Raw genomic sequence first — 23861 nt, 5'->3', positions numbered from 1 at the left:
AGGCTTGTGACAAGTTAACCTTTGCAAACCTCTCCCCGCCTGGGAAAGTTTGTGCATTTCTGCAAAGTATGCAGAAATGCTTTCCTCCTTTGACCGGATCCTTTTGTGAAATCTGGGCTCAAATGATTTTGTAAAATTGCAACAATTTCATTTAATGTCTTGCTTGCTGGCTTTTCAGGAGTGTAAGAGACTCTATGTTCTAGCTCCCATTAAAATAAGAAGTGTGGAGACTTTCTTTACCTCATCCACGTTGTTAGCATTTCAATACAGTTCAACCCTCTAATATACGATTCCCAGTCCTATTTTACACCTTCAAATTCATTAACTTTCCCAACTAAGGCCATCACCACATTATTTTCACTTTAGCTTTGTTAGTTCAGCATCTCCCACTGCGTACTGTGCACTATTACTCACGCATTCCTTTGCTAGCATCCGTAGCTGCCTTCTCCGTACTGATTCGCTCTTTCCTCTCACTGTCCCTCTCCCTTCCTCTGAGATCCGTCACCTTGTAACTGATGGTGCAGTTGGTGACATTCGCTGACATTCACTTTTGAACTCACTGCCAATTTGCTGTCTGTACAACTACATACCAATTAAATAAAGGTACACATGCGGAGGTGAAGTTAATGTATATTATAGAGAAAGCAACAAATCAATACGCATGAGTAAGTTATCAGTCATTAATTAGCACTAATTTTAGTCATTGCACAAAAAAGGACATACAGTAGATCCGAACACTACATGTGGTCGTCACTAAACGTGGCCGGGGTTCAATGCAAAAGCTCCCCAGTGGCTTGCTGGAAAGACATCGAGTTTTACACATTCTCCTTCATGTTCTTTCTTTTTAAATTAACTCAAGGGGTGTAGGTATCATTGGAAGGATCAGCATTTATCCTCCATCTCGATTTGCACTAGATCTATCTGCTGGGCTGTTTCAGAGAACAATAAAAAGCTAATCACGTCACTGTGGGTCTGAGGTCTCTTTTATGCCATCCAGGCAACGATGCCAAATTCCCTTCTCCAAAATATGTTTGTAAGTCAAATGGGTAATCACAATCTCTATCTTTCATTGTCACTGTCCCCTTTTATTTTACATTTACTCCACTAATTGATTCAAATTCATTGCACAGAATTTGTACACATGATGACCTACAATTTGTCTGGACTATCACAATGAAGAACAATACAGAGAAATCAGAAGATGATTGCTGTGTCTAACCTGTAGTATGTATCAGGCAAACACAATTTGTAGACAGTTAATGAAGCAGAGGTCATTCCTCACAAATGATAATGGCTCACAGTATCTTGAAAAAAAAAATATTGTGTAGCTATTAACATCTCTGTGTGTGTATGTGTCAGGAAATCAGGGGCATACATGAAATATAGGATCTCTCATGGCAGAGGATAAATAGCTCAATAGTTCAGTAGTTCCATTCAATATCAGAGAATGTATACAATATACAACCTGAAATTCTTGTTCTTCGCAATGGGGTCTTATTAACCATTTTCTATTGGTGGAAATCACTAGTGAGGGAGAAACAACCTCATGCATGTTCAGAAAACTTCCATCAGAAAATCTGCCCCATGGACCTGTTCCAGGAAATGCCATACACCTCCAGGTAATACTAGGTATTCACGTGTTTTTAGTTAAATTAGTTTGCTTAACTATTGTTAAATTGTCTTGGTACTTAAGAGGAATTTTATTTTTGCATTAAAAATAGCCTGATTCATTTTTAACTAGTTTAAAATAATTGGAAATGTAGGGTCAACTTTTGCTTCACTTTTGACTGAGGTGGGCCTTCGGCATTACTCCTTAAAAAAAACAGAGCAGTGCAGAATAGAAACAGACCCTTCAGCTCATGATGCCAATTCTACTTATACTGTGTGCCTGCACATTTTCTATATCCATCTATTCCCTATTTGTTAATCTGCCTGTGTAGATGCTTCTGAAGTATCACTATTTGCTTCTGCCACACCCTCCCCACCCCACCACACCACCCTGCACACAAGGCACTTGCCCCTCTGTGTAAAAACTGTCACGGGGAATCTCTTCTGCACACTCTCGAAAGTCTTCACTTCTTTCCTGTGAGCAGAATTACACACTATATTGCAAACGTGGCCTAATGAAAGTCTTGTGCAACTGCAAATGACTTCCCAGCATTTCTGTTCAATGCCTGACCAATGAAGACAGGTATGCCAAGCACCTTCTTTGCCACCCTAACTACTTGTGTTTCCACTTTTAGGTACCTATGAAGTTGCATATCAATACTCCTAAGGATCCTGCTGTTTACTATCAACTTTTCCCTTTCATTTGATCTCTCAAAGTACTACACCTCACACAAGTCCAAATTAAACTCCATCTGCCATTTCTCTGCCCAAATCACCAACCAATCTATCCTACTGTATTCTTTGACAAATCTCTTCTCTCTCCATAACGCTGCCAATTTTAATGTTGTCTGCAAACTTACTATTCAGCTCTCACACATTTTCATCCAAGTCATTTATATGTTATCACAAACAACCAAGATACCAGCACTGATCACTGATTTGGTAATTATTATCACTAAATTTTGAAATGTCAAGCAAATATTTTACTTTCCTCTTTTGGATCATTATTATTATTTCGACAACTGCTATCTTCAATAAACTTATATCTACAAAAGGTTTTTGTCTGATTTTGCAGTATTTAGAATTTTGGGGGTTGACCTTAGAGCGAAATGATTAGATTTTTTTAATTGATGATCGTCATCCCTTCTGGTTTACATTTCAAGAAGCTTGGATCAAGCCACCTGTTAAATTTCTTATCAGACAAAGCTTTGTAACACCTTTATTATACAGAAATATTGAGAAGGCAGTAATTCATATTACATACATACAACTGAATTATTGCTTCCTTCAGTAACCAAAATCTATTCCCTTACCTGAAAGTACTGTATATGAAACACTTTCTCTTGAATATCAGAACAGTTTAGCTTAATTTATAATCTTCACCTCTCCTCTGTGGTCCTTTAAATACCCTTTTAACCTGGAGGTCCCTGGCTTCTGATCACCCCTTGCCTGGTTATTTCTCTGTAAATTACTTTGAGACCAAATAAACGTGCATTGTTGTCTTAACAACTACCAGGCTCTGTGCTAGTTATGTATGTTGAGTTCATTTGCATGCCATCCAAGCAACAACAATGTATTTCTGAAGTACACATTTACACACCATAGGTAGGAAATTAAATGCGCTAAGTTTTAAAATAATATTTGGAGTTTTTTTAAAATCATTATGAAATTTGCTTTTGTTAAATGGTTTTACTGTTAAGATGTTGAACACAGGCAACATGAACACAATATGAAATTAATAATGGAGCAATTAATTTTTAATCAAAGCAGTAGAATTTAATTAAACAGTTGATAAATTTGAAAAATGTTTTTCTCAAGGTATGCTGTGGTGTTAAAAGATGCAGACCATGATCATGAAAAAGAAATCAGCAACCATTTTAAAGTCCCCCTACAGAAATCACAAACTACTTGAAATGGGTCATTGAGAAAATTATATTCATCTCTCAAAGGTTCAAAGCTTCCAGGCAGCTAAAAAAAAACAAAGATATGGCTCATTGAATAACAACTAAAACTATGGAAGATCTTATTTTATGGAGGGGAATAAATTCCTCCTTCTCAACAGACTCACAATATATTAAGTTGAAAATTCACTGTAATTTACCTGCACTTAACATATCAATACAACATAAATAAGAAAGTTAAAAAATGAATACAAGGGCAAAACACCCTCAAAATATCTGCATTTATATAATTTCTAATCATATCAATCACAATTTCAAATGCAGTCAATGTTCTGAAAGGAGCCCTTTTCAAGTTCCCACAAAATACAGATATTTTGACTAAAAGACTAGTTTCTACATACAGCTTACCTCAGCTAGCAAGGAAAGATCAGATCATTTAAGTATGTTTTGGGACACATCATTTATAACTTATTGGGAGGGAGAGCACAAATGAAATTATAATTTCAGACTCTGGCACATTAGATAACATTGCTGGTAGGCCACAGAAAAGAACTTTTTGCATGGGAGAAAATAACAGAGCACATGATCATCGTGCAAAGTACTTTACCTTTAACCACAGTTACTGTGTATTATTACAATACAATAGACAGTCACCTACCATCCTTCCCCAATTCAACTTTGATAGATTTTTCAGATATGATTTTTACCCTGAATCCTTGTCAGAAGGGATTAGTGGCTCTTATTTATAATATGATTATGAAGATACAACCAGAAATATCAGGTAGAATTAAACAAGAATGGGAAAAAGAACTTCAATATAATATATCAACAGAAAAATGGGAAAAAATGTTACAGATGGTTAATTCTTCTTCTATATGTGCTAAACATGCTTTAATACAATTTAAAATTGTACATAGAGCCCATATGTCTAAAGATAAGCTTGCTCGATTCTATTCTCATATTAACCCTCAATGTGACAGATGTCATTTAGATGTGGCCTCATTGAACCACATGTTTTGGTCATGTCCCACTTTACATAACTATTGGAAGGACATATTTGCTACCATTTCCTCAATTTGGAATATTGATTTACAACCTCATTTTATTACTGCAATTTTTGGTATACCAAATGAGGATGGTAATCAGTTTTCCCCTTCAATTAGACGAATGATTGCTTTTGTAACATTAATGGCCAGAAGGTCTATATTACAAAATTGGAAAGAAGTAAATCCTCCTACCACGTTTCAGTGGTTCTCTCAAACTATTTCTTATTTGAGCTTAGAAAAAATTAGAAGCACTATTTTTGACTCATCAATTAAATTTGAAGAAACTTGGGGACCATTCATTTGACACTTTCATATGAATTAATTTGGCCTCTTCCAGACCTTTTCTCTTTTTATTCTTGTTCTGGTATGGAGTTCCGGAGTTTTAGACACTATCATATACATATAAACTGTTATTACTGCCCATGTTAGTTTAGTTTAGGTTTAATTTTTTTTCAATATATATTTTTCTTATATTTTTTTTGATGATTATTCTTACTCTTTTTCATGTATAATTAATATAGGTTTGATTGATTAATGTATTATTTTTTTGCTGATATTTTAATAAGATATTGTTATCTTATTACTAATTCAACTTCAAGTCTAGTGCACTTATAACCTATTCAATATTATGATATGTTTTTTTTAATATATGAAATTCAATAAAAAGATTGAAAAAGAAAAGAAAGAAAAGACAGTCACCTCACCCCCAGATGTATTTCTCTCCCCACAAAACTCTGCTCTGAGTTCTTTCTTTGTTTGTTTTTGCATGATTTGAGTTAATTTGATAACCATTCCTATACTTAAAGTTTTAACTCTAGTGAAATCAGCTTTTTTCAGCATTTGTTCAAAAGCTGAACTTTAAAACTACGCAACACACACAAAATACTGGTGGAACGCAGCAGGCCAGGCTGCATCTATAGGGAGAAGCATTGTCGACGTTTCGGGCCGAGACCCTTCATCAGGACTAACTGAAAGGAAAGATAGTAAGAGATTTGAAAGTAGGAGGGGGAAGGGGAAATGTGAAATGATAGGAGAAGACCGGAGGGGGTGGGATGAAGCTGAGAGCTGGAAATGTGTTTGGCAAAAGGGATACAGAGCTGGAGAAGGGAAAGGATCATGGGATGGGAGGCGTAGGGAGAAAGAAAGGGGGAGGAGAGCACCAGAGGGAGATGGAGAACAGGCAGAGTGATGGGCAGAAAGAGAGAGAAAAAAAGGCGGGGGGGGGGGGAATAACTATAAAGCTATACTTTCTTCCTGTTTCTGTCTTCATACCAGAGCAGAGGTCTGAAGTAGACCATATTTTCCAAACACTCAAGGGCAAAAACAGTCCAAATTATTGAATTACCAAGCTAGGCCAGCAAATCGCATGTCTTCGATGCTTGGGAAATAATTGCATTGACGGGTTTATTGGTGTTTTATCGAACTTTGTCTCTGTACAATTTTCTGAATGTGCATTCAGTGGCCACTTTTTAGGTTCAGGAGGTATCTAATAAAATGGGTACTGAGTGCATTTTGCTTTAAAAAGTTTAAACATTGAAATGTAATTCCCTGGGCAGAAAATGGTCAGAGATTCCATGATGTATAGAAAAAACACAGCTCTCTCCACTAAAGTACAGAGACCCCATTGCACTGCTTTCCCACTGTTTGCTGATATGCCCTATTAATTTCTTTTGATTACAATTTCCATAGTGTGTGGATTAACCCTACTTGTAATTAAAAAAGGGCTTGGAACTGGATGAAGCTGTTTTACAAATCATCAGGCTTCCTGGAAGCATTAATGAAATAGCAATCATTTGGTGCTGAATTCCAAAAAAAAAATGCATGAGCAAGGCATTTAATTAAGAAACCTCAGGGATTATTACAGAGCTAAAATTAATTCTACATATATTAGCTTTGCTTTCTGTATTAGTAGCTAATGATTCCATTTTAAAATACCGTTTATTTCAACAGTAATGCAACTTATCAGTATTCCCAATTAGACTAGATCAAACTGCATTATTTTATAAGATGCTATAGTACTGTGCAAAAGTCTTAGGTGTGTGTGTATACAAGCACACACACCCCACCCCACCCCCACCCCAAAGACTTGCACAATACAATATTTGTCAATATGGATCAGGGAAGGAGTTTATAAATCTGCTGGGAGCAAAGGATGTTGGGGGTAGGGTGCTGCAGGAGAGTTGTGGGACAGGTGACCGAGAAGGAGTGCCAGGGGCAGGGGGTTTCGCGGGTGCAGATACTCCCAGTCCTGAGACACAAGGCAGGGCCATGTGGTTCCAAACAATTGGTTTAATGATCACTACAGAATATCCCTCTGGTAATTCCAGCTCTCTCCCCTTTCCCCAACCATAATTCCCCTCTCCCTGCCCCCTTCCCACTCTTAGTCCACAGTTAAGACCCATGTCGGAATCAGGTTTATCTTCGCTCACGTCATGAAATGAGTTTTTTTTTGGGACGGCAGTACAGTGCGATACAGTAAATTACTACAGTACTGTGCTAAAACCCTAGGCACTCCAGCGATGTATATGTGCCTAAGAGTTTTGCACCGTACTGTAGTTTCCTAGAAGATTTATGATTGCAAAAAATCCATTAAATCATATCACCTGGCATCAAACTTTACTACAGCTTGTATTTCAATGGAGAATAGAAAATTATGCAAAATGGGAGAATTGCAGTATGAGCACGAAGGCTACAATTTTTAAATGATCCTTCAGCATGTCATGCTAACGTCTGAAGACCCAGTGACTGTGCAGTTATCTGCACAAGAACAGGTACCATTACTCCTGGAAATGTGCAATGCAGTGAGGTTTCCAGGCCACTCACCCAGCAGTGAGGTTCCACAGTGCCTGCGAAGGTTGCTTCAGTATAACACAAGGAAACCTCCATGTGCAATTTACAGGCCAGCACTGGGTATTTCCATTAAGTCAGGTTCCTTTCATTTAGGCCTCAGCATAACTCCAGATTACAAAGAACAGTTTATGATATTCCTCACTCATCTATTAAACTGCTGACTACCAATATCCCAAATCATAATTGATTCCAAATACCAATACCAGATCTTCCTCATGCTTCTTCATGATTATTACAATGTCCAAAATGTTGCTGATTCTGGCAATCAAATCTTCTGATCTTGGTGATATTAATAGTAGATACAAACAGTGATAGAAATGATGTGGACATATCATCTTGTGCTCAATTTCATAACAAAGTTGCAAAGAGAGTCTGACCTAGTTGTTGATTTGTCCAGGGAGAGGTATGGAGTCAGTGGCTGGAGAACTGTTTGCTGTGGTGACTAAATTGCTGAACAGGAAAGGATAAACTTAATTATATTAGAGATGGTGGGTCTGCTGTCAACATAACTGCAGTGAGGTATTTTAAGAAGATATGGCTAAAGGATGGAACTTAGGAAAAATTTAAAAAGCTACTGTAGATGGAGATGAGGAAACACCAAAGCAGAAAGTGTGGAAGTGGGAAGAAAACGCATTGCAACTCATTCCCCGATACAGCTGTAGATATAAGAAAGGAGTCAGGATGCTCATGTAACACCTGTGTATCACTGGTCTTATGTGTCTGGTCATGGCAGTCTTCTGAGAAAATCACATCACACTAGGTGCGAGAAGACCATCAGAAGAATCCTGGTATTGAAAGGAGGCAGTGAATAGAAACACACACTTCTGGAAGTAAGTTTTGTTTATAAGAAAAGAACAATTTGTACAAAATATTTAACGAGCAAGAACGATTCAAAAGTCAAACATTCTGTTTAGGTTCCAAATCAACAAAAGCCAAATTCCTGTTTACCTGTATTTAGAATCAGTGATATTCTTTACAATAACCTTTGTTACTCCAATTTCTCTAACTAATTAGATCTAGTGTTATTCCCTATTTAAAAGTTTACAGACTTAACTTCCCTTTTTACTTATCCCCAGTTAGTTAGTATTCTTAAGTATTACAATTAACTTCAATTTTAGTTCCAGGCAGTATATCTACAAGTTTAAATTCAAATTCAAAAATTATATATACACAGTTTAACACCTTTCACAACAATTCTCCAACATAACAACTCTTAAACAAAGTAAATCTCATTTAGTAACTTATCAAAGTCTTTGCAAAAATAAGCAGTTCATGAAGAGAATCAAATTTGGATACTTCGAATGGAATTGACTTATACATCCAACCGTATTGAATCTGCTGCATCATTACACATTTCGTTCCCGCGCTGGTTCGTCACCTTGGGTTCATTGTTTCTGGGTTTCATTGGGTTTAATTGTTTCTGGGTTCATTGGAATGAAATAGTTTATCATCCACAGTAAGTCAATTCACAAACTTGTACAAAAACTAGACCAAATCCCGTGGTATGATTTTGAAGAACTAATTGCTGACTACACGGTAGGGATCTTGAACACTGTCCTCTGCCGATATTTTCTCGTTATAGCTGTAGCTTCAATAAATCTTTTATCACTATTGTCTCTCAGGTTTCACACTGAAGGTTTCAAGTTAGTAGGGTAAAGATACTCACTACTAATTCCGCTTTTAACAGTTGATGTCTTCAGCTTCAAATCAATGCTGCATTTCTCTCCATGTCCGTCCTGTCTTCAGGCTGCCCCGCCCTCGCATAGCGTTTTTTTTCAAATTCTCTCTTTTTTTAAATCGGTAAACCTCGCTTTCATCCCTCCACAGGGATTACATTTCAGGGTTACATTCAGATCTCACTCGTTGGAAGGGAGATGGTACGTTAGTCACAAACGTTGTCTCTGTTATATTGATAACCATTTTGGTTTTATCATAAGGGTTAGCATTAATTCAGAATTCACGTTCTGGGAAAAGTGGGTATTTAGGAAGTGGTTGGGCATTAAAATGCTGAAGAAGATTAGAAACTGAAGAAAGAAAGGCACTTGTCTGTTGGCACCTGAAGTTCATTTTCTTTAAGAAGACAGTGATCATGACACACCTGAGGAAGAATTCAGTGCCTGAGCAGAGTGATTTTATTACATCAATTGACATGGATCCAAAATAAAAATTGGGTGGGGTCAGTACGGTTCAAGAAATCAAAGGGTGCACCTCATGGATGAAATGGGTTCAGAGGAATGTTATGCTGAAGTTGTATAAGACATTAGTGAGGCCTAATCTGAAGTATTGTGTGAAGTTTTGGTCACCTCCCTGCAGGAAAGATGGAAATAAAATTGAGTTCAGAGAAATTTTACAGGGATGTTGATGGGTCCGGAGATCCGGAGTTATAAGGGAAGATTAAATAGGTTAGGACATTATTCTTAGAACATAGAAGATTGGGAGTAGAGTTGACAGAGGTGTACACAATTATGAGGGGTATAGATAGAGTAAATGCAAGCAGGATACTTCCACTAAGTTTGGGTGGAACCACAACCAGAGGTCATGGCCTAAGGGTGAAATGTGAAAAGCTTAAGGGGAAACTTCTTCACTCAGAGGTTCATGAGAGTGTGGAACTAACTGCCAGGGTATATGGTGCATGCAAGCTCGATTTCAACGTTTAAGAAAAGTTTGGATGGGTGCATGGATGGCAGAGCTATGGAGGGCTATGTTCAATAGGAACAGGCAGTTTAAATGGTTCAGCATGGACTGGATGGGCCGAAGGGGCTGTTTTTTGAGCTGTACTTTTCAATGACTCTAGAGGGAGACTACATGAGGACAGAAACAAGTGAAAGATGAGAGTTTAGGCAGTAGGGAAAATGCACTGGGTGGCTGACCTATTGATCCCAGGGAAGGGGCAAAGTAAGGACTCTTTATTGTAGTGATTTGCACAAGTTCCTTTTTCTTATGGTTGGAAGTGAATCCAAGAACAGCAGAGAGAGGGTTAAGACAACATATTACAGTAGAAAAAGCTGGGGTTGCCTTGGCTTTTCAAGTGGTCTTGACGGTTACATCTGAAAATAAGTCAGTGAGTCAATTTTCTGCTATTTCAATTCAGCTCAACATTTCTTGGATTTATAAGAATGCATTGTGGCATGAAATGTAAGGCTGCTATCAGAGGGAGAATTACTTTATTGTGGAGTAGGGCTTCAAAGCTGGAGCTGAGCATGCAGTTCAGCAGACTAACAATTGTGGCAGAAATATTATGTAGAGTCAAATGCAACAGAGCTGGGTTGTAGAATGTTCACTTGCAAGCAAATTGGGAGAATGTTTCTCTTCAATCAGCAGACATAGAGTAAAGAGTGTTAAAAGGAATAAAACGAGATGTGAGTAGAGATCAATGCAAGGAAGATATCAGAGATGACACGAGTGAATCTGCAGATGCTGGAAATAAATAAAAAAATAAAAACACAAAATGCTGGCAGAACTCAGCAGGCCAGACAGCATCTATGGGAGGAGGTAGTGCCTCCCACTGCTGCTCCCACTGGGCTGTGAGAGCCACCATCTCTGCGATGAGGAGATACCTGGCCTCTCTTTCCTTGTATCTCCCGCACCTCCAGGACACCTTCTTCGCCATGTGTCGTGGACCCACCCGCTATTTCATCCTTCGACTTTTTGACTCTATATCAGAGATGATCTTGATTGTGACTGGAGCTTTGTGAACCATCCTCTTGAGTATGTATATTCAAGCTTTGTTTAGAATGATATTTTAAAAATATCACCTTGAAAGTTGTGCAAATTTGAGAACTATAAACTTACAAAAATAAAAATCACAATGTATCCTCAGAATCTCAGCTGGTAGGATTTTCTTTGCTACAGGCGGTGACATATTTGACAGTTCAGCATTTTGTGTAAAAGGGGCAAATTTCAATACCTTGTCTTCCTGAGAATATTGAAAAGGAATATTAAAACATGTCTGGAATTAATCACTGGTCAGCTGTCTCACTATGTCAGTTAATGAAATTTTTGTTTTGTACACTAACGTAACAACAGGAAGTTGAACACAAGAAAGTTGATGGAAACAGGTGATCATCACAACTTCAGTTAATGCGAGGTTCTAAATTCATGACGAAATTATGACAGAATGAGACAGCATTGTCAAAAACTGAACAGTAAACCACAGAAACATAGGCCCAACATATTATTGAACCAATACAATGTCATTCTTCTAGTTGTCTTCTTTCCTATCCTGCCCTCTACCTGGTATTGATCAGGTCTCATACTAACTATATGCTGGAACATTATTTGGGCAGTCAGCTTTACAGTACTTTTGGATTTTTGAAACACAATAGGAAAGATCCGGAGTTCCAATAGTAGGAAACTCTCTGTCTTTACATTGTGCTTGCCTTTTCCATCTGGATTAAGTTGGGTGATTTGATGTTAGATGTTCTCCACATCACGTATTGCATTGCCTCAATTTAAGTAAAATAAGATACGCATATTATTGGTTAAGATGGTGCTAGCAAACATCGCGACCAGTGGCGAATTACTGCAGACGGTTTGCAAAACTGCTTTTTTTACTCCTTCCTCTTTCAGATACGATTCCTGTACAAAGCTGTGTGCGATTGGAACCTCCGATTAACATTTTGGGCTGATGGAGTGACTGGCACTTTTTTGAGTCCAAGGGAGAATGGGGAGGTTGGGAGCAGAATGTGTGGCCTGAGAGCCTGTAAGCCTGGAGACAGAGTGCCAGCCCATAATCAACTCCATTGCTTCTCTACAATTGAGGCATCAAGCAAGGCTGAAATTGATGAAGAAGAGAGTGGAGGTGGTTGCTCGATGCCGTTTGCCCACGTTTGACCGATCTTTCTCTCCCTCTCGCTAGCTGCTGCTGGAGGAAAGTGTAGAACTCTAGGGATTCACATTGCAAGAACTGATTGACGAGGCTTGTGGCTGTGGATTAATTTTGGGTGACTTTGAGGTACATGTTGTACGTGATCTGGATTCTAGTTATTCTGTTTTTTGCTGATTTTGAGCAGTTTGATGTGGACTGGGGCGCTTCATTGAAGACTTGCTCTGTGGATGCAGTCAGTTACCGGCGCAGCGCAGAATTAAACTACACTGAATACTCATGGACTCCTGGTTTGATGTTGATAATCTATATGTTGTTTGCTCGCTTTTTGCCTTTTGCGCAATTTGCTCTTTTTCATACGCATTAGATGTTTGAAGTTATTCTTTAAATGAGTTCCATGGTGTTTCTATCTTTCTTGGCTGCCTGTGGGAGGATGAACTTCAGAGTTGTATTCTGAATACATACTTTGAAAATAAATGTACTTTGACTCTTTGAATACTCAGTGGAAATAAGGAAAATAACTTTAAAGCAGGGGAATAATTAAAAGGATTGATATTTCAATACAATGATAATGTCGAGTGGCATTTTGGTTATAAACTATAATACTAGTAAGTAGGACTAAAATGATTCCAACATTCAGTTGGTGAAATTAAACTGGAATCAAGTGAACTCTCGGTGAGAGTATTATCTACATTGGGAATATCTCAGACAGGAAGAATTTGATTCCTTATCAAACAAAAAAGCTCCAGCTTCAATTTTAAGCAAACCTATCTATCTAATAAATATATGTTATAATTATAAATATTATAAGTATGTACCATAAACCTTTACATTTAAATTGTCATTCAATCTTACTGTCCATTGAAGTGCTTTTAAACATGTCAATTCAAAAATCTGCAGATTTCTTAATGGATTACTTTGCAAATTCTTAAGCAATGTGGATGGATCCCACATTATAGCTTGTCGCCCAGTTGATCAAAAAACAACAGCTGAATCGAAATTTCAATTCTGCTAATTTCATATCAGTAAACTGAAGTGAACATGAAATGATCAGTAAATCTGCATTCATATGATAGAATCAAATATATATTCCTCATCTCTCAATGTGAACTTCAGCTCATCAGATAGAATCAGATAGATGATTCATTAGGAAAATTAAGGCACATGGTATTGATAAAAACTTGGCTGTTAGATTTGAAAGAGGTTGCAATGGATTTTGCTTGGACCAGACATGAAAGTGGTGTACCTCTGGGGTCTGTCCTAGGATTTTCTTGTTCTTAATTGATTTTAATTATTTGAGTATATCACAATTGAAAAATGTAATGATAGGAAGCTACAAAAACACTGTGGAGAAGAAAAGACCACAAAGCACACTAGAATCAGCTAACTAAATGAATAGACAGCAGAGTATACAACTTTACTGGGTACGGAAAATTCCAACTACTTCAGCCTCCCGAAAATTTTTGCCTCTTTGCTTAAACCAGTCCATTGGTTTCCACACTGGTTAGTTATCCTCCAATTTAAATGTAATTATGTTCAGAATGTTGTCACATTGTACAAGTTCTGCAAGACAAATTTTCTTATCTCTGTCAGCTTTAGAATTGGCAAGCATTTGTCAAAAATTCATCAATCCCATCAGTGGGCACAAAATACAAATTGGTTTATTTCTATGAATTCTTGCCTGTTTAACTGATAACTTTGCTAAGCACCAACATAGAAACAGGCGCTAATGTAATGTAATTTATGCACTCTGCTTCCTTTCCAGGTTATAACTTCCTATTATAGCTTTAATTGGTTTGGGTCAACATTATTGTGGGCTATTTTTGTGCAATAATCTTTATTCCTCTCCATAGATGCTGCCTGATCTGCTGAGTTCCTCCAGCATTTTGTGTGTGTTACTTCGGATTTCCAGCATCCACAGAATCGTTTGTGTCCACAATGCAAACCATTTTTGAATTTCCTCATCCATCCACAACTGTTCAGCTTCAACACTTCAAGTTGGCAGCCGATCATTCTCAGAAAAGAAGATAGTTTGTTATTATGGCCCAATTTGTCCTGTCTTCATGGGATCTTGAAGTAGATCAGTCAAGTTCTCTGGCACAAGTCAAAGAACCGAGCCCACCTGAGACTGACTGACAGCTGTGATATAGCCCATGAAAGGCAGCAAAGCCATTACCTGCTTTCATCTTTCCAAAGGTCCCCTTTGGAGTTTGAGCAGGAGGTGGCCTGACCCTAGACACCTCAACCGGACAGGAGACCATATCAAGTGTGATATAATCTAGCTACATATGAACTGAAAGCTTGTTGTGAAGGCCATACATAAAGATAAAGAAACGCATTTGCTTTTCTCAAAAAAAAGTGATATATTGCTTTACACTGTGAGACACTTGTTTACTCTCAATTCAGTTGTAATTGAAAGTTCAAAGTAAACTTATTATCAAAGTACATATATGTCACCATATACAACCCTGAGATTTATTTTCTTGTGGGCATTCATAATAAGTGCAAATAAAAACAATAGAATCAGTGAAAAAAACAACACACAAAGATGGACAAATAACCAACATGCAAAAAAACAACAAATTGTGCAAATACAGAAATAAAATAACAATAAGAGATAAATAAGTAATAAATAATAATGAGAACAGGAGTTGCAGAGTCCTTGAAATTGGGTCCATAGGTTGTGGAATCAGTTGGGACCTCAGTGTTTGGGTGGGTGAAGTTATCCACTCTGGTTGAGGGGTAATAGCTATTCCTGAACCTGGTGGTGTGTGATCTAAGACTCCTGTACCATCTTCCTGATGGCAACAGCAAGAAGCGTGTATGGGCCGATGGTGCGGCTTCTTGATGACGGATGCTGCTTGCCATCATGTGCTCAGTGGTAGGGAGGGCTTTACCTGCAATGGATTGGGCTGTCTCCACTACCTTTTGTATGCTTTCCCATTCAAGAGCATTGGAGTTTAAGACATTGAGTCTTAGTTGACTGAATAGACATAGAAAAATATAGTGGAATATGTAATGTTTTATTAAGCCAACATATAGGTCTCCAATGTTTACTGAGGTGTTGAAATCAACCCTGTTCACTTGAGGAGAGAAGAACAATCTGTCTAATGAATGGTTAGTCATTTTGGCATTGACAAAGAGCAGAATTTTTAATGTAAGCTCCAAGAATATACAGAGCTAATGAGAAGCTAAAGCATTATTTTAATATATTTCAACCAATTTACAGTTTAATCTATATTCTCAGTCTATCTAACACAAGTAGGCTATCACTCATTGTGCACAACGACTGTATCAGTTTGGGTGTCAAGTCTGATTTCCGATTAATGTGTTCCTCATATTTATTTCAATACATAATTTGAATTCTGTTAAAATGCTAATGTTGCAAATTGTACAGTGATTTTTTAAAGTAATTGCAATATAGTGTTGAAATTATTGGGAGCAACTTAAAGGAAATGTTTCGCAGGAGAAAGGCATTCAGCCCCTCATGACTGGTCTGCCATTTTAACAGATCATAGTTGTTCTCTGTGCCAATTTCCTTAATATCTAAAAGTTTACTGATCTCTGACTGAATGTACGGGGCACATTCTGGCCACAGTGCTCTTGAGAGAATTTCAAAGACTCATTAATCTTCAGCAGGATGGATTTCTTCTCATCCTTGGACCAAACGGGCCAAACCCTTACTGTGAGACTATAATCCTAAACATTTCGTTGGGGGGACCATCAACCCTCATATACCCTGTCAGTCCCAGGAAGAATTTTGTACATTTCATGAAGAATCGTCTCATTGTCCCAAACAGGAGAGGGCACAAAACTCATCTGATTACCATCATCACAGGAATCAGCCTGGTGAAGTTTAGGTGCACTCTGTCTACCACAGCTATAGCCTTCCTCGAGTTGGAAAACCACACTTGTAATTCATCTTTTACATCCTGTTTCCACAGCGACAAGAAATATTTAAGAAAATGCAAGTAGGAATTGGCCACTTGGCCACTCAAGCCTGGCCTAGCATTTGATATGAATGTGATTGCTTTACCCCAGGCTTCACATCGTACTTTTGAACCACTTCCCCTGTCCTTTAATTAGATGATTTTCAACTAAGTATCTACTTCCTTTTTACATAAGCCCGATGATCTATCCCATGCAAGTTTCTAGGGTGACAGAATTCCAGAGATCCACCATCAGGTGATGTCTGTTCTTGTATTTAAATCCCAGTGCAATAAAATTCAATGATAAACAGATTACAGAGTTTTGCCTTCCTAGTTCCTTGCTGCATCTGCTCATTAACTTTGCAAGATTTATGCACAATGACACCCCGGTCCTTCTGAACACCTACACATTTCATGCAGGATGTTCTACCGAATTTCAGAGCCGCTGACTTACTTATGCCAAGTTTTACACTGAGAGAGGAACCACATTAAGGTAGTGGTCTGTGATATGTAATATTTAAAGAACCCTCTTATGTTTTCTCAGTACCTCAAGAAAACTTACTACAATCTGTTTTTTTTATAATTGCCCCTCATTAAAACTGGTGATATCTGGCCTACACTGGGTTTACAAACACTTGTCTGTAGCTCCCAAGGCTAGAAATTCCTCAGTGCATGTTGTCATAGGTTAATGAGCCACAACGCCTGATGTGAAAAGCATTGTGGGATTGCAATGCAACTCTAAGCCATTTGTTCCACACCACTGTGGTGAATGAAGAAGGTAGAAAGTGTGTGAGGCAACAAAAAGAGAGTGGAGAGAAATAATCCATGGAGAAGATGTGGGGATAGGGGGAAAATGTGGGTATTAAAATTTTGTGGATAAGATAGACTGTAACAATGGGACTGGCAGGGGTGGACAAGGAAAGAGGGGTTATCAGTCACTCTGGAAAAGGGAGCTTGCCTTAATGAAAGTTGATACCATAGACTGCCAGGTTAGGTCAGACCTTTCAACTAATGCTGGATCAGACCCCAACCCTCAGACAACATCTGTTCCAAGGCTTGTCAAGGGGGCAAATCATACAAGTGGGGAAGAAGTTTGCTCAAGTGATGTTAGTTTTGCATTGTTTGCAGATTAATGCTATTGCACGCACCGGAGTCCTCTGGATTGTTCACCTCCAGTAGACTGAAGAGCCAGATCTAAAATACACCAAGGGCTCAGCTACACTTTGAATGAACTCACTCATGGATATAAATAAATATACTTGCTGTCATTCACAATTTTCTTTTTTCTCTCTATTATCATGTCGTGCATTGTACTACTGCCATAAAGTTAACAAATTTCACGGCGTATATTGGTGATATAAAACCTGATTCTGATTCTCAATTACAAAGACTTCACAGCCCTTCCAAGTAAAGAATTCCAAGGACCCTCTGCATAACAAAATATCTCATCTCAGTCCTGAATGGGTCATTTCTTATTCTGACTTTGAGCCCAGTTCTAGACTCCCCAACCATGGCAACATCCCCTTTGCATCTCATTATTCACCAACCGAATTATGAATAAAGGCCTAATCTGCTCAACATCTCCTCACAGGACAAACCCATCATGCCTGGAATCTCCATTGCAGGTATATCCTTTCAGAGGAAAGAACACCAAAGTTGTGCACAAGCACAAAAGGTGCTGCAAATGCTAAAAATCTTGAGCAACACACACAAAATGCTGAAAGAATTCAGCAAGTCAGGCAGCATCTGTGGAGGAGAATATGCAGTCAACATTTCAGGCCAAGGCCCTTCATCGGAAATGAAGGGAAAATGGGGAAGAAGCCAGAATCTGCTGATGAAGGGTCTTGGCTCGAAGCATCAACTGTTTATTCCTGTCTACTGGTGCTGCCTCAGTTTTTTGTGTCTTCCAGCATTTTGTAGATGTTTCACACAATACTCCATTGTCTCAGAACAGCCCTTCATAATCATGTATTTCCCCCCCCCCCCCCCACACACACTCCACAGCCCTTTGGCATAGAGAATTCCTTAGTAAGACCTCTTTGCCCCTGTACTCAAGTCCTCTGTAAAAAAACCCAACATATTGTTTAACTTTCTTATCATTTGTTGAACCTGCATGTTATCTTTCAGTAACCTGTGTACCAGGATACATAGGGGCCATTGAACTTCAACATTATTCAATTGCTTACCATTTAAAAGAAAATCTGCTTTTCTGTTTTGGACACTAAAATGGATAACTCCACATAATTTCCTCTTAGTGATGCATCTGCTCTGTTCTTGGCCACTCACTCAGCACATCTGAATCCCTTTGAAGCCTCATTTCATCCTCCTCAGTACTTAAAGTCCCACTTCTGCTTCATCAGCAAACTGAGGTGTATGGCATTTGGTCCTCTCAGGCAAATTGTCAAAGCAGATTCGCAACAGCAAGGACTCAAACACCCACCTATAACTGCCTGCCAACCTAAGAAACATTTCCATTCTTTACCTTCTGTCTGACAATCAATACCCAAATTACCATCTGTTATCCAAATACCTTCTCTTTTGTTAATCACCTTTGTGTGAGGGACCTAATTGAAATCCTTCCCAAAATCCAACTAACAAATTCTACTAGCTACCCTTTGTACATGCATTCCCCTTGTCCAATACTGGCAGTGTTGTACAGTCAGCAGCGAGTGGACAGTTCACGGGCACACATTACAATACAGATGACCATGGGAGTAGGAATTGCCACTGGTTTGATCGCTTTGAATGTCAAGCTTGGGAGCCTGAATGCCAGCTGGAGGTCCAACAGCATAAACATGAGAGATTCTGCAAATGCAAATGCTGGAAATCTTGAGCAATGCACACAAATGGTGGTCAGGCTGTATCTATGGAATGGAATAAATAGATGACATTTTGGGCTGAGACCCTTCATCTTGAGTGTGTTGGAGATACAATAGGGAAGGTTATATGAATAGCATGTGCTTAGAATTAAGGATCCTGCGGCTGAGGGAAATGCAGTCAGAGAACGAGTAGGTGACCATGAGGCAGGTAAGCAGAGGCAAGGAAGCCTTCAAATGAGCTAAATGAAGATCATAGCTCATTGAGTAGCTTAGCTGCATGGTGAAGGAGCAAGATCTCAGAGGTAATAGTGGTGAGAAACCTGACCGTGAAAGGAATAGACAGGTGATTCTGTCGATGAACTGTCGATCTAAATCGCAGATGTATGTTGCCTCCCTGGTAGCAGGATGAAGGACGTCACAGAAGGCTGCAGGGCATTCTGAAGAGTTGAGGTCATGGTTCACATTCATACAAATGACATCAACTAAATGGGAGGTGAGGTTAGAACTAAATTAAGACGGATGGCAGAAAAATTGATGAGCAGAGAAGCAGAAAATGCCACCTATCACATTAAAAGTGCTGCTGCTGACAGGCTAGAGTCTCAGTCAAAAACTTAATGCAGACACAAGAGAACGCAGATGCTGGAATCCAAAACAACACAGTCCGTTGGGAGGACTCAGCAGGTTGAGCAGCATAAATGAGATGAATGAAATGATCAACATTTTGGGCTGAATCCCTGGATCAGGACTGAGAGTGGAGAGGTGAGACAGCCAGCGTAGAGAGGAGAAAGGGAGTGGTAAAAAAACAACTTGGAGTAGATTTTAAAAACGCAAACACGAGGAAATCTGCAGATGCTGGAAATTCAAGCAACACACACAAAATGCTGGTGGAACGCAGCAGGCCAGGCAGCATCTATAGGAAGAAGTACAGTCGACGTTTTGGGCCGAGACCCTTCGTCAGGATTAACTGCAAGAAGAAGGACTTCGTCCTGACGAAGGGTCTCGGCCCGAAACGTCGACTGTACTTCTCCCTATTGATGCTGCCTGGCCTGCTGTGTTCCACCAGCATTTTGTGTGTGTTGCTTGGGGTTGATTGGTAGACTGAGGAGGGATGTCGGAATGGTGAGAGAGGGTGGAGTTGGAAAACTATGATAGGTGAATGATAGAAGGAGTCAGACAAAGAGAGGAAAAAGGAACAGATGGAGCAAGGTGGGTGGGGTGGGGAGGGGAAGGGAGAGTGGAGAATGGGGGGCAGTTACCAGTGCTGGATTCCTGCACTGGAAATGACCTCGCCTCCTCGCTGACTACCAACAGTAAAGGAGGTGAGAACGAGAGTCATTAGAGAGGGAAGGCAAGACATAAGGCAGGATGGGGGGGAAGGAGGATTGTGTGTGCTTGGTAGATGGTGGATGTGCAGACTGAGTGTGGATATTCTGCATTTGTCTGACAGCAGGAAATGTAAAAGGAAATCGCAGTGTTACAAATCACACAGAGCGGAAACGGGCCTCGTGGCTCACTGCGTCCATGTTTGCTGAAATCCCTTTTTCAGCAACTGGTCAATAGTGTTCCATGGCATAATGTTTACATGTCAGTTAATTATTTCTCAAGTGCTGTGAGAGCACCTTCCTTTACCATTCTCTCTCCACTTTCTGCAGGGATCATTCTCTGCATGACTCCCTTGTTCACTCGACCCTCTCCACCGATCTCCCTCCTGGCACTCATCCTAGGCAACATCATTGTGAACCTCCTCTGCACTTCCACCAGTACGATCCTGTCATTCTGCAATGTTGTGATCAGAAATAGACCCACTCCTCCAGTTGTGGTTCAATTTCTGTCTCATATTGTTGTATCAATATCTCCTTCTTCTTGTATTCCATGTCCTGGCCAGAAATGGCAAATATGCTTCTTGAGCACTTATCTCCCTGTGCTGCGGCCTTTGTTCCTGTCTACTTTCTTCGGTCCCAGCATTCATTGAAGTTGTCCAAACTTTGCAAATCCTCCCAAAGTGCAGCTTCTCAATTTTTTTGTGATTAAATTTCACCTGCTATTTCTCTGCCCTTTTCACCAAGAAACAAATGTTCTGTAGCTAAAGATAACCTGGCTCACCACCAATCTTTCTGTTATTAGTAAACATATTAATCATGCTTTCTACATCCAACAACATTGGCTACTCTCCAGTCTTCTGGGAGCTTGCCTGAGGCTAAAGATGACTCTTTGTCAGAGCCCCAACAATCTCTTTCCTTGTCTGCTGGGATAGATTCAATTATGCCCAGCAGACTTAATCAAATTAATGTTTATCAATACACACCTCATCCTTCTCAATAATGACATGAACTAGGATATCATACTCTTCCCTAGTTTCATTATCATTGGTGTCGATTTCCTGTGAATACTGATCTGAAGTACTGATATACCCATCTGCTCTGTTCAATGCATAAATTCTCTCCATTATCCTTCAGTTAACCTACCATTTCCATTGCTACCCTCCTGCCTCTAATCTATGTTACAAAATGCTCTAGGATTCTCCTTAATACTAATTGTGAAGGAGATTTTATGGACACATTAGCATTCCCAATTCCTTGTTGCTTTTGTATTCCTCAAGGGCCTGATTTCAGATGTATATCTTACATGGGTTCATATTCCTTTTTAAACAAACTTTAAATATTTCTAATCAACCAATGCTCCCAATTCTTGCCATACTTACCTTACCTACTCACAGGAATATGCTGCTTCTGAACTCTAAAACAACTGGTCTTTAAAAGAGTGCATATGCCAGATAGAAACAGAGAAAACCTACAGCAAAATTCAGGCCCTTTGGCCCACAAAGCTGTGCCAAACATGTCCTTACCTTAGAACTTACCTAGAGTTACCCATAGCCCTCTATTTTTCGAAGCTCCATGTATCTGTCCAGGAGTCTCTTAAAAGACCCTATTGTATCCACCTCTACCACCGTTGCCAGCAGCCCATTCCACACACTCACCACTCTCTACGTAAAAAACTTACCCCTGCCATCTCCTCTGTACCTACTTCCAAGCACCTTAAAACTATGCCCCCTCATGCTAGCTATTTCAGCCCTGGGGAAAAGCCTCTAAACATCCATATGATCAATGCCTCTCATCATCTTATACATCTCTATCAAGTCACCTCTCATCCTCCATCACTCCAAGGAAAAAAGGCCGAGTTCACTCAACCTATTCTCATCGGGCATGCTCCCCAATCCAGTCACCATCCTTGTAAATCTCCTCTGCACCCTTTCTATGGCTTCCACATCCTTCCTGTAGTGAGGTGACTAGAACTGAGCACAGGAGTCCAAGTGGGGTCCAACAAGGGTCCTATATAGCTGTAACATTACCTCTTGGCTCTTAAACTCATGATTAATAAAAGTAGATGCACTGTATGCTTTCTTAACCACAGAGTCAACCTGCGCAGCAGCTTTGAGTGTCCTATGGACTCAGACCCCAAGATCCCCCTGATCCTCCACTCTGCAGGAGTCTTACAATTAATACTATATCCTGCCATCATATTTGATCTACCAAAATGAACCACTTCAAACGCTTATCTGGGTTGAACTGCATCTGCCTCTTCTCAGCCCAGTTTTGCATCCTATCAATGTCCTGCTGTAATTTCTGACAGCTCTCTACACTATCCACAACACCTCCAACCTTTGTGTCATCAGCAAATTTACTAACCCTTCCCTCCACTTCCTCATCCAGATCATTTATAAAAATCATGAAGAGTCGGGGCCCCAGAGCAGATCCCTAAAGCACACCACTGGTGACCGACCTCCATGCAGAATATGACCTGTCTGCAACCACTCTTTGCCTTTTGTGGGCAAGCCAGTTCTGGATCCACAAAGCAACTTCCCATAGGATTCCATGCCTCCTTACTTTCTCAATAAGCCTTGTATGGGGTACCTTATCAAATGCCTTGCTAAAATCCATATACACTACATCTACTGCTCTTCCTTCATCCAAAAAAAATTCCTCAAAAAATTCAATCAGGCTCGTAAGGCATGACCTGCCTTTGATAAAGCTATGCTGACTATTCCAAATCATATTATGCCTCTCCAAATGTTCATAAGTCCTGCTTCGCAGGATCTTCTCCATCAACTTACCAACCACTGAAGTAAGACTCAGTGGTCCATAATTTCCTGGGCTATCTCTACTTCCTTTCTTGAATAATGGAATAATTGATGATACAAAGATCATCGCCAGAGATCCTGCGATCTCCTCACTCGTCTCCTCACAGTAGCCTGGGGTACATCTCATCTGGTCCTAGTGACTTATCCAGCTTGATGCTTTCCAAAAGCTCCAGCACATCCTCTTTCTTAATATCTACATGCTTAAGCTTTTCAGTCCACTGCAAGTCATCCTTACAATTGCCAAGATACTTTTCCGTAGTTAACACTGAACCAAAGTACTCGTTAAATACATCTGTTATCTCCTCCCGTTCCATACACACTTTTCCACTGTCACATTTAATTGGTCCTATTGTCTCATATCTTATCCTCTGCACTTCACATATTTGTAGAATGCCTTGGGGTTTTCCTTAATCCTGTCAGCCAAGGCCTTCTCATGGCCCCTTCTGGGTCTCCTAATTTCTTTCTTAAGCTCTTTCCCGCTAGCCTTATAATTTTCTGAATCTTTATCATTACATAGTTTTTTGAACTTTTCATAAGCTCTTCTTTTCTTCTTGACTAGATTTACAACAGCCTTTGTACACCACAATTCTTGTACACTACCATCCTTTCCCTGTCTCATTGGGACGTACCCATGCAGAGCTCCATGCAAAAATCCCCTGAAGATTTGCCACATTTCTTCCATACATTTTCCTGAGAACATCTGTTCCCAATTTATGCTACCAAGTTCCTGCCTGATAGCCTCATA

The 23861-nt window shown here is 39.5% G+C and overlaps 1 protein-coding gene across 13 annotated transcripts in view; it reads left to right on the top strand.

The window, feature by feature from the left end:
* The window catches only part of LOC132400604 (uncharacterized), a 261413-nt gene that overhangs the window by 61442 nt on the left and 176110 nt on the right, over positions 1-23861 (top strand). For 2 of the 13 annotated variants that reach the window (XR_009514314.1, XR_009514316.1), the window contains one exon: positions 14084-16434. The exons of the other annotated variants lie outside the window; for them this stretch is intronic. The gene's annotated coding sequence lies outside the window, so the exon portion shown is untranslated. Of the gene's footprint in view, positions 1-14083; positions 16435-23861 lie in introns of those variants that run through there. 13 annotated transcript variants of the gene reach the window in all.

Source organism: Hypanus sabinus, chromosome 10 (genome assembly GCF_030144855.1).
Source record: "Hypanus sabinus isolate sHypSab1 chromosome 10, sHypSab1.hap1, whole genome shotgun sequence".
NCBI lineage: Eukaryota > Metazoa > Chordata > Chondrichthyes > Myliobatiformes > Dasyatidae > Hypanus > Hypanus sabinus.
This window is presented reverse-complemented; position numbering and strand designations above follow the sequence as displayed.